We start from the raw sequence: 11,220 nt of genomic DNA on the forward strand, positions 1-11,220 counted from the left end.
GCAGCTGACGCCGTAGCTGCTTTCGCACCAGCTATGGCCGACCTTGTGTTCTGTAGTCTAGCCATTATTGTTTTGCTGTATCAGATACAGGCAACAAGGTTCTCCTTACCTGAAGAGGCACCTGAACCAGGTGCAGCCGCTCCATCCCCCAGTGTAAGCATGGAGGCAATCCTGGGGTGGCGCTGTTGCGCGATCCATGGAATGGCACCCATCGTGTGAGCTCTGTGTGTGGGGCGAGATCCTTGGCGCAATATCGGCAGTAAATGAAACGGGCTTGGTGTGAAAACAATTGAGAAGCTTTATATAAGGTGCAGGCACAACCTGCTCCGAAGCTGAAAAGATTACTGCAGTGCAGGCTGAAATATGAATTGCGAGGTGTGGCAGGTCCAGGCGGGGCATGTTGGCCGCAGCGAGCTGCTGTTGCCGTGGGGACTCCCCAGCATGGGTGCACTCAGCGACTGTTGCTCAAGGAGGAGCCGCGCGGCCACAACGACTCAGCAAGGTGTGCATGTAGGTGACCTGCGGAGGTGCTTGCCTGCTTGCTGCCCGTGCTTGCCGTATCCGCGGCGGGCTGTGACTGCACCCGCCTGTGAGTGGAGGAGGGTGGTGTGCGGCGGTGGCCCGACTTGCGCCGAGGGCTGTGCGGCGCCGGCCGCGGGGGCTGCAGAGGTAGCCTGTTCCCCGCCGCTGCCTGGAGGTTGCGGGCGGTGGGTGTGCAGCGTCCTGAAGGTTTCCCGGAGAAGGTGTATGAGCTCATGAGAGCATGTAAGGATCCTGCCATTTCTGTTTATCGTGTAGCACCCACTGAAGAAGGTTACCTCCTTTAGAAAAGTGCGTTACACTTGTGTACTCACCTTACTAGAGCCACTAAGTGGCGTCTGACAACCCCAACAAGGGGAGACAGCCTCTGTGATGTGTGCTGAGGCATTCACCTGCACTACATCCGGCAGCTGGGGAGCGCTGGAGCGCTTTCCCTCTTTGTGATCTTGCCGGGGACTGAGGGTGCAGGATGGTCGGATCCTGCTCTCTTACATATACAGGCACTGTTGAATAGCTGTGTCGCCTCCCTTCCTGCCGCTTTTACTGCTGTTGCTCCCTTCCCCACGCAGCAAGCATACCCTGGCCTGGGGGCCCCGACTGCGAGAGTAGAAGAATACGCAACTGCTGCCTCTGTGTTCCTTGGCAGAGGAAGGTCTGAACCGGCGACCAAGAGGGGTACCTTTAATTACACTCCTGGGGCAGGGACAGATGCCTAGGTTCCATAGCACAAGTGATCATCGCATTGCGGCCCCGCAAATGAACTGGCAGACTTCCTGCTTATGCAGGTAAAGATTTCTTTTCGCCCGAGGGGGCTCTCTGCCTTCAACTTGGTGGTGTGGACCATGAGGGGCAGTGCAACTCGTATGACCAACTGTTTTGCTGCCCTTTTCTCCCCATCCCCCCCAGCTGACATTGCTCTGCCCGGCCCACTGAAATGTGATGTTTGTGCCAAGTAGACGCAGAAACTACGGGCCACAGTGCATGCCAAGGAACAACTAAGGTGCAGTGTGTGTGTGAGCGGTGTCTTTGGGGCCTGCTGGGAGGAGTCATCATCAAGATTGGTAACTACTTGAGACATTTTCCCCGTGGCATGGCTGGCGGCCGTCTGGCTGAGTACACTGCAGCTTGACCTACCCTTTAATATATTGCCCAATGTGTAGCACATTGTAAAAGAGTGCTAAAGGGTGCAGCACTATGCCTAAGGGGGCTGGCCCCAAGAAGAGTGGCATGATGGACATATTCGCTAAACCTCTCTAGGCAGGTGGAAACTGTATGCGATGGGGCAAGCAGTCAAGAATCAACAGCAGCAATCCCACCGCCACTTCCCGTCGATCTCCAGGGAGTCATGGCCATCATGCAGCAGGGATGCGCCTCCATTAACGACAAGCTAGATGGTATTACTGTCAATGTGACCACAATTGGGCTCAGCTGGAAAAAGCCACGCAACGAATTAGAGACGGGGACGCGGATCAGCACAGCTGAGGACGCCATAACAGCGCTACAGGGAACAGTGACGTCCATGGCAAAAGATCTTGGTAGCATTAAGATGAAGTGTGAGGATTTGGAGGTGAGATCAAGACAGATTAAGTTTTGCATCATTGGGGTACCTGAGGATGCCCTGAAGGGCCCCATGGAGACAGCGGTAGAGGAGTTACTGAAAGATCTGCTGGGGGATCCTGGCTGGTCACAAATTTTTATAGTGGAACGTGCGCACTGGGCGCTGATGGCTAAACCTAAACCAGGTGGGTTCCCTCAGCCAATAATTGCATGCCTAATGAACTACAGGGACAGAGATCTGGTTTTGAGGGCCGCGCGCGACAAGCAGGACCTGAAGATGGGCTCCAGTGTGGTTTGTATATTTCCAGATTACACGCTTGCGGTACAGCAAGAGAGACACGAATTTGTGGGGGTTAAAAAGCTTCTTAGAGAGCGCAGAATACCCTATGCTATGTTGTATCCTGCTAGGCTGCGACTGCAATTTAAGGACAAGACTTACTTCTTTACGTTCCCTGAGGAGGCTGCATCATTTGTGGAGGCTAACATTCCCCTACCAGAGAGGCAGGCGCCAGAATATACTTAATGTTTGAAAGGGTTGTGTATTGCACCTGTAATTATGAAAATTATAATGTGTTAATGGTAATGTTTGTTTATATTCTTCATTCATGGTCCAAGTCTAGCCATGACGGAATGTTAAATGTGCCAGGTTCTCTACTCACCACGTTAGCAGTTGCCCACAATGCGAGTGCACAACTTTGTTGGGCAGGGTAGGGTAAGGGAGGAACAGGTAGAGGGATGAACATAGTCAAAGTTTGGGGCACTATGAGGGAGGGGGAGAGGAGGCTCAGAGTGTGTGGGGGGAAAATGTTAAAAATTCACAGGTTGACATTACATATTACTGTCTAGGCAGGAGCAGGTAAGTGGAAGGTTCAGAGAAACATGAGTGAAGATGGCAGGAAACGGACTGGCTGATGTTAAGTTACTGACTTGTAATGTGCAAGGCTGTCACGATGAGCAGACCAGATCGCCCCAGCCCAACAGCAGTGGGAACATTGGGGCACATTAAGGGCCCTGACTGGATCAAGCCTCAAAGGAGGGCCACCTGGGCCCAGTCCTGGCACCTTTGGCACCAGGCTCTTGGAGCTAACCCCAAGGAAAACATAGGTGTAGTCGGTCTGCCACTCGATGATGTACTTCTGTGCTAATTGCAGTTAAGGGCGTGGCTCTGAGCCATTAGCTTTTGAATTAGTCCGCAATCATGGGCATGCCAAAGAACGTCTGGAACTCATTACACCTTGGGAGTGGCAGGGCATGGCAGAGAACGTCTGGAACTCATTGCACCTTGGGAGTGGCAGGGCATGGCAGAGAACGTCTGGAACTCATTGCACCTTGGGATTGACAGGGCGTGGTTGGCTATATAAGCCCCACCCAAGCCCTAAGGCATGCTTCGCGTTATTCTGCAGTTAGCAGCGTAACACTCTTTGAGGAACTCCTGCCAGCACTCTTCCACAAACCTGCAAAGAAAAGCATGAGACCATTGGGCCTCGCATACTAGCCTGCTCTGACTTACCTGTGCCTCCAGCAACATCCCAGTTGTTCGACAAGGACTCCAGCTTTCATCGGTTGCCGGCACCTGCAGAAGCAAGAGAAGGAAAACAAGGTGAATCGCTGAGCTCATTCATCGCGCCCTGTCACCGCCGCGCATTACTCACTGCTCCCGTCGCCCTCGATCATTCATCATGCCGGCTCGTAGGTACCTAGAAAAGAGAAAGAAAGTACAGGTTAGATCACGCAAACCGCACCTGAGCATGCGCTGGCCCTGGATATAAGGCAGGCCACCCTGACCCACTGGCTCAGCCGCTCACACGCGTTGCACCAAACCAACGCACACCAAGGTGGGCTTAGTGCCACAACAATGACATGAGCCAGAACAGTGAGAAGAGCACTGACTGCGGCACGCAGCAAAGGACAACACAGATAACTGGACACTAACAGCATACAATACAATGGATTACACTGACAATAACAAGCAGACACAAGCAACAAGATCAAGGGTCAGTGAAGTAACTGGATCCTGCAGGACATTGCGCGCCTGCTGACACTAAGCAGGAAGGAGCCCACCAACCAAATACACAAGGTGAGAGCACCCCGGAGTGAGGAACACGTGTGGAAGGAACAGGGTGAGAGTCACTGGTGGCAGGCACAGACAGTCTCACTCCCCACCCTTTACCCTATCGTAGGAGCTGACCCAAGGCCAGTCCAGGGAACAAAGGACGCGCAGCGCCTCAAACCAGGAAAGCAGACACTCCACGCACCAGCGTCTGAAGTCCCCGCGGAGACAAGGTGAGCGTAACAGAACGCAAAGCCTCTCCCCGAACCTCCGCCTGGGCGACATGGAAGCCTCAGACTCCACCGCCCAATGAGCCCAGTTACTGGGCACGCCCGACAGGAAACCAGTGCCCTGAGAAGAGAAGTCATTGTAAACCGTGATCGCACTAACCCGTCAATTACAACAAACGCAGGCCGGGCACCGTCTACTGCACATTCACAGTCCACTCCCGTGCAGGTTGTCCTGCCTGGAGCTGTGCCCCTAGCCCCGCCCAAACGCTTTACAGGTGATACCAACAAATATGCAATATTCATGAACCAGTGCCGCTTGCACTTCCTGTGCAGACCAGGGGCCTTCCCAAACAACCAGTCAAGAGTCGCGTTTGTGCTTTCTTATCTGGGAGGCAGTGCTGCAGATTGGTCAATTCCCTTGGTCAACCGTGATGACCCATTGCTTCGTGATTTCAGGGGTTTCCAACACAAGTTCGAGAAACTATTCGCCCGGCACACCAGAGGTCAAGCCTTGGATAACGAACTGCTGTCCCTCCGACAAGGTAACCATGATCTACTAACGTACATCACCACCTTTAACAGGCTAGTGGCTGAAACTAATTGGGCAGAAGAAAAAAGGACCACGCTCTTCTACCGGGGATTGCGAGGAGAGTTAAAGGATGTTTTGGCTCAGGTAGTGAACCCCCCCCAAAGGGTGTGCGGAATACATTGACTTGGCAGTGCTACTAGACCACAGGCTACAAGACCGGAAGAACGATCGAGCCCGGTATGAAGGACGAACAGTGTATGTGCGACCCAAAGAAGCTCAACCTCGGCAACCCAAGACCCATCCCAAACCAATGCAAGTTGGAGGCTTGTGGAGCCCTCTTACCAAAGCTGAACGAGAAAAGAGAAGGCAACAGCAGCTATGCCTGTATTGCGGCAAGCCAGGCCATTTTCTTTGTTAGTGCCCAGTGAAACCACCCAGAAAGACAGTGGGGGCCACAGACAACGACACAGAACCCGATTCAGGAAACTCCAATGCCCGGCAAGCGTAGGGGTCTGCTTGTCGAGCAAGGAGAAGGAATTACCTCAGACCTCGCACCTAGTCAAACCAGTCATCCTGATAAGCCACGACCAGCCATCCAAAATGCACGCCTTGGAAGCGTACGTGGACAGCGGCGCAATTGGCAATTACCTGGATCAAGATTTGGCAGAAAGGATGGGTCTACCCCTCCGGAAGAAATTGGCAAAAGAAAACATCACAGCAGTCGACGGCACCCAATTGTCCTCGGGTCCGGTAACACGCTGCACGGAAGAAGTGACCCTTCTTTGCCAGGATGGTCACCAGGAGAACATCATCTTTGATCTCATCAGCGCTCCGCAGTTCCAGATGATCTTGGGAATACCCTGGCTGGAGGCCCACAATCCTCGAATCGACTGGCGATTAAGAGTGTTAACCTTCTCTAGTAACCGCACGGAAACTTGCTATGAAGAAAAGGCTTCCTCGGGTGGACAGGTGAAGCCCCTCCTAAAGGGAAGAGCAACGATTGGTATGATAGGAACACTGCCACCAGAATATCAAGACAATCAAGATGTCTTCCAGAAGGAACAAGCAAACACACTTCCTCCACACCGGCCCTACGACTGCCAAAACAACCTCATACCTGGGGGCCAGATTCCTTGTAGCCGGATTTATGCACTAACGGAAAAAGAAAACAACCACCTAAACACCTACCTGGACCAGTACCTGGCAAACGGCTTCATCTGCCCGTCCAAGTCGCCCGCAGCCTCGCCCCCTTTTTTTGGTGCCCAAAAGATCCCTGAACCAGATCACGGTAAAGAACCAATGCCCCTTGCCACTCATCCCAGAACTCTTAGACCAGGTCAAGGATGCCCATATCTACACCAAGCTAGACCTTAGAGGGGCCTACCACCTGGTAAGGGTTAAAAAGGGAGACGAATGGAAGACTGCCTTGCTTCCAAAGTATGGTCTGTACGAGTACCAGGTCATGCCGTTTGGGCTATGCAACACCCCAGCAGCGTTTCAGTTCTTTATGAATGATGTGCTCCGGGAGTTGCTCGATGTCTGCGCTTTAGTATAAATCAATGATATCCTGATCTACTCAACTTCAAGGCAAGATCATATTGCCCAGGTCCGAGCGGGCCTCCAAAAACTCTGGCAGCACCCGCTGTGCGGCAAGCTAGAAAAATGCTCCTTCTGCATTACTGAAGTCGAGTTTTTGGGTTTCATCCTCACCCCGCGTGGCATTCAAATGGACACCCGCAAAGTGGACGCCATTCTAAACTGGCTGTCACCAACGTCTGTGAAAGAGCGTCCTCAGTGTAGCAAACTTCTACCGCTGCTTTATTCCAGGGTTCTCCCAGATCGTCCATCCGATTACTTCGGAAGAACAAACGCTTTATTTGGTCCACAGAGGCAGAAGAGGCCTTCCACGAGCTGAAGCAGAAGTTTGCCACAGCCCCGGTTCTGCAACACCCTTGGTCCGATCTCCCATATGTGGTAGAAACTGACGCCTCCAGCATCGCCATGGGGGCAATCCTCTCCCAGAGAAACCCAGATACTGGCCAGTTACACTCAGTAGCATTCTGGTCACGCAAATTCTCAGCACCAGAACTAAACTATGCAGTCACCGACAAGGAATTCCTGGCCATCAAAGCAGTGTTCAAGGCATGGAGACACTACCTCCTGGGAGCTAGGCACACGGGCACAGTGATTACAGACCATCACAATCTGCAATATTTGAAATCTGCCAAAGCGCAGTCTTCTCGTCAGCTGCGCTGGGCCCTCTTTTTAGCGGAATACGACTGTGATCATGTTCCGGCCAGGGGGGGGGGGCCAACAAAAACCAGACGCACTGTCCCGCATGGGTGAGGGTGAAGATGCATACGCAATACCAGCCCACGTAGCTATCATCCTGGAAGAAAGGATTCTGGGCGCTCTTGTCACTGCTTCACCTCTGGATGACCTGCAAGCTGAAGTTCAATGCCTTATGAACCGGGAAGCCCAACAAGCCTGGGTGATAAAATAATACGATCACGGAAGGGCTACCTTATTACCAGGGAAGTGTCTACATCCCAAGCAAAAGACTGCAACACCAAGTCATCGGTAGCTACCACGACTCACTAATAGAGGGACATCCGGGAATCGCCAAAACGATGGCCAAAATAAAGAGGGAACTAACTACTGGTGGCCAACCTGGCGAAGGGATGTGGCCCAATACGTGTTGACTTGCGGGATCTGTGTACAGAACAAATCCCAAAAACAAAGACCTGGGGGTCTGCTTCGGCCCCTGGCTATACCTTCTACACCCTGGCACACGCTGTCGCTCGACTTTATCACGGACCTGCCTCCCCAAAAGGCTACAACACCATCCTAGTAGTGTTAGACCTGTTCTTAAAGATGGCCCACTTCATCCCAGTAAAAGGCCTGCCGACTGCGTCTACCATGGCAAGGGTGTTTCTGGAGCAAGTTATTTGCTTACACGGATTCCCATCGATTCTGATATCAGACCAAGGCAGCCAGTTTGTTTCCAAGTTCTGGAAAAAAAGCTGCGAACTCGCACAAATCGACGTTCGTCTATCTACAAGCCATCACCCCCAGACCGATGGCCAAACCGAATGGAAAAACCAGACGCTGGAGCAATACCCGAGGTGCATGCTGCACCAAACGGAAGACACCTGGAAGAGGACTCCAGCTTTTCACGCAAACCGCACCTGAGCTCGTGTTGGTCCTGGACACAAGGTAGGCCACCCTGACCCACTGGCTCAGCCGCTCACACGCGTTGTACCAAACCAACGCACACCAAGGTCGGCTTAGTGCCACAACAACGACACAAGCCACAACAGTGAAAAGAGCACAGACTGCGGCATGCAGCAAAAGACAACACAGATAACTGGACATGGACAACCTACAATACAACGGATTACACAGACAATAACAAGCAGATCAACACGATCAAGGGTCAGTGAGGTAACTGGATCCTACAGAACATTGCGCCCCAGCTGAGACTAAGCAGGAAGGAGAGCCCACCAACCGAATACACAAGGTGAGAGCACCCCGGAGTGGGGAACACGTGTGGAAGGAACAGGGTGGGGGTCACAGGTGGCAGGCACAGACAGTCTCACACACCACCCTTTCCCCTATCGTAGGAGCTGACCCAAGGCCAGTCCAGGGAACAAAGGACGTGCAGCTCCTCAAACCAGGGGAGCAGAAACTCCACGCACCAGCGCCCGACGTCCCAGCGGAGACAAGGTGAGCGTAACAGAGGCTTGGGTATTCTTATGAAGATCGTAAAGTAATGGCATACGTCAATAGACAGGGGGCCAAGCTTCTGTTTTTACGGGAAACACATCTAATAGAACATCAGGCACGTAAGGTCGCCCTTGGTTGGGGGGCCAGTGATACTTCACATCGTACTCCACTAGAGCACGGGGGGTCATGATCCTGGTGCACTGCTCACTGCCATTTACACATTACGCTACAGAGCGTGACGAATGCCGCAGGTTTGTGATTGTTGATGGAATGTTAGGGAGTGCCGAAGTACTCTTGATGAACGTATATGGGCCAAATGTGATGACCCTGAGTTTTATGATACCTTATTTCAAATATGTGCCAGATACCCCACCGCTTCAATAATCTATGGCTGAGACTTCAATACGATACTTGATGTACACTTGGATCAAACATCCTCTATGCCCAGAAACCTAACAAATTCTGCACGTGTTATACATACGCACATTGTGGATCTGGGACTGAAAGATGTGTGGCGCACACTGCATGGCACGCAAAGTGCTTTTACTTATTATTCATTGATGCACGATATGCATTCACGTATTGATTATTTGCTGACAGCCCACAGATTAGTTAAGTGGGTGACTGAGTGCTGCGTGTTGCCCAGAACTCTGTCCGATCACTCTCCAGTGTCGCTCTCATTGAGAATTCCAGGTGGCATGCCCCAGCGACCACAGTGGCGCTTCAAGGCTGCATCCCTAGTGGTCTCTGTCTTCCGGTCCAGTATGGCGTAACATGTAGAAAGCTATTTTGAGAACAACAAAGGGTCAGTAACCTCCCAAGCTATTCTCTGGCAGGCATTTAAGGTGTATATGAGGGCAGTTGCAATGTCAATTGAGTTTGGGGTGTTAGGCGATATTAGGAGGGAATTAAAAAGGTGCGAGGAGTCATTAGCACGGCTGCAAGCAGGCTACGTTATGAGCCCCACACTACAGATCAGCAAGGACATCAAGGCACAGTTAGATAAATATCGGGATGCAGCTGACAGAGAGTTACGGTACTTTGATAAGCCAGCAGCAGTGCACCGATATGGGGAGCAGGAGAGGCCGGGGAAACTGCTAGCGCAGATGGTCCGCTGCGAGAGAGGTAGAACTAACATCCTGTGCATTGCCAGGACGGATGGAGTAGTGGTCAATAAAACAGAAGAGGTGGACAAGGTGTTTTATGATTTCTATAAGAACCTGTACTCACCACAGAGCGTAGCCACGTCTGACGAGATTGACGAATACTTAGCTAAAATACCCACAACCCTCCTGTCGGCAGAAGCTTGTTCCGCACTGGAGGAACCTATAACGCTGAGTGAGATTAAAGTAGCGATTAGGAATCTCCTGGGAGGGAAAGTCCTGGTGTCTGACGGCCTTGGAGCAGAGTTCTATAAAGAATTTGTAGATGTGTTATCTCCATGCCTGTTAAAGGTATGGGCTGAGGCGCTGGAGATTGGCACTCTGCCGGAGTCGATGCGCAAGGCGGTTATTACTCTGCTTCTAAAGCCGGGTAAGCCACCGGATGATTGCGAATCGTACCGACCTCTGTCCCTGATCAACAATAAACACTGATGCAAAAATCTTTGCGAAAATATTGGCTACTAGACGCAACCCTCTAATGCCCTATATGGTACATGAAGATCGGGCAGGGTTTGTGTTGAGGAGATCGACAGCGTCCAATATTCGTCGGATGTATAATATTATGGCTAGGATTCCACTGGATCTTGAGGGGGTTGCTGTGTCCTTATACATGCAGTAAGCATTCGACACAGTATACTAGGTTCTGCACAACTACGGGTTCAGAACACATTTTGTAAAATCTGTGCAAATTCTATATACACAACCATACGCCTGGGTGTGTTTGAATGGAGTGCTTTCACCGATACTGGCATTGGCAGGGGGTACCAGGGAGGGCTGCCCGTTATCGCCATTGTTATTCACGTAGGTGATTGAACCCCTGGCAGATGTGATGAGGGCTCGACATGTCTGTGCTGGCATTAACATATCTGGGCATGTTGAACTCATAACTCTATATGCAGATGACATCATGATGTATGTCAGGTACCCCGGGAAGTATCTCCAGGGGATACTGGCTGCGGTTCATGAGTTCAGGAAATATTCCTGACTAGGTCTGAATAGTAGCAAATCTGAGGTTTTCCCACTAACGGAAAGCACAGCTCAACCTAGGAACTTGTTTGGTCTGAGATGGACATATCAACATATAAAATACCTCGGGGTTGTGATTGCTAGGGCGGAAACCCTCGTCAAGTCCCTCAATTATGATCCTCTGGTTGTGGGGATGTGTGCTAAGTTGGTGCGGGGGAACCAGCTCCCTATTTCCCTGATGGGACGGCTGGCACTGGTGAAGATGATTATTCTGCCCACACTGTTTTCTGTCTTCAGCAATGTCCCATTATGGCTGGGTAGAGCCTTTTTTACTAGAATCACCAGATCATGTGGAAGGGGCAGATAAGGGTCAGTTGGAAGCGCCTTACACTACAATAGGAACTCAGAGGATTGGCAGCACCAGACTTCGAAATGTATTACCTCGCCGACCAGGCGTAT

This window comes from Ambystoma mexicanum, chromosome 6p (assembly GCF_040938575.1).
Source record: "Ambystoma mexicanum isolate Mex_15411 chromosome 6p, UKY_AmexF1_1, whole genome shotgun sequence".
NCBI lineage: Eukaryota > Metazoa > Chordata > Amphibia > Caudata > Ambystomatidae > Ambystoma > Ambystoma mexicanum.